This window comes from Buceros rhinoceros, unplaced genomic scaffold (genome assembly GCF_000710305.1).
Source record: "Buceros rhinoceros silvestris isolate BGI_N320 unplaced genomic scaffold, ASM71030v1 scaffold3060, whole genome shotgun sequence".
In the NCBI taxonomy this organism is placed as follows: domain Eukaryota; kingdom Metazoa; phylum Chordata; class Aves; order Bucerotiformes; family Bucerotidae; genus Buceros; species Buceros rhinoceros.
The window spans coordinates 112477-113104 of record NW_010387735.1 but is presented as its reverse complement, the minus strand read 5'-3'; the positions used below and the strand labels follow the sequence as shown (position 1 = coordinate 113104).

General features: G+C 64.3%; 1 protein-coding gene across 1 annotated transcript in view; it reads right to left on the bottom strand.

The window, feature by feature from the left end:
• ACAN (aggrecan) overlaps positions 1-628 on the bottom strand; it is a 27761-nt gene that overhangs the window by 414 nt on the left and 26719 nt on the right. The window lies entirely within an intron of this gene.

Genomic DNA, 628 nt, shown 5'->3' with positions numbered 1-628 from the left:
TTGTCCCGCTCTGGCCGCCCCGGCCCCTGGCTCCCTGGACAACCACGGGCAGCCGCAGGCAGTGCTGCCTGGCGGGCGGCTGTGTGTGCCCTGGCGTCAGCCTGCCTGCCCACGCACAATCGGCCCTTCTCTCGCCCCCGCAGCTGGGGTTTGCTTTACCCAGGGGTGGAGGTGCCCGGTGCCTACCAGGAGCCTGGGCACGAGCATCCTTTCTGTGGATGCGGGGCCCGTCCCTTCCCTGTGCTGGGTCAGGAGGGCAGCTCTGCTAATGGCGTGGGCACGGGGATCACTTCCCCATCTCACCCGCTGCCCTACCAGACCCTCCCTGATCCCTTGGGATCAGCAGTGGGCACAGGAGGGGAAGCAGCCCTGTCTGGTTGGCAGGGACAGGGTTTCTGCCTGAACGTTGCTGCCAGTCTCTGCGGAATCTGGCACTGCTCCAGTGTGCTAATTGCAGGAGGGTTTTGGTGGAAGCTGCAAAAGCTGCTTGGGAACAGCCTAGGTCTCTTGATCGCTGGCGGTCGGTCCATGCCAGGAACAGCCTGCAGCTCTCTGGGTCCGTGGCAGAACCAAGGGGATCAGCAGCTTGGTCTGCACTACACGGCTGCCCTTGGACACCTTTATACCC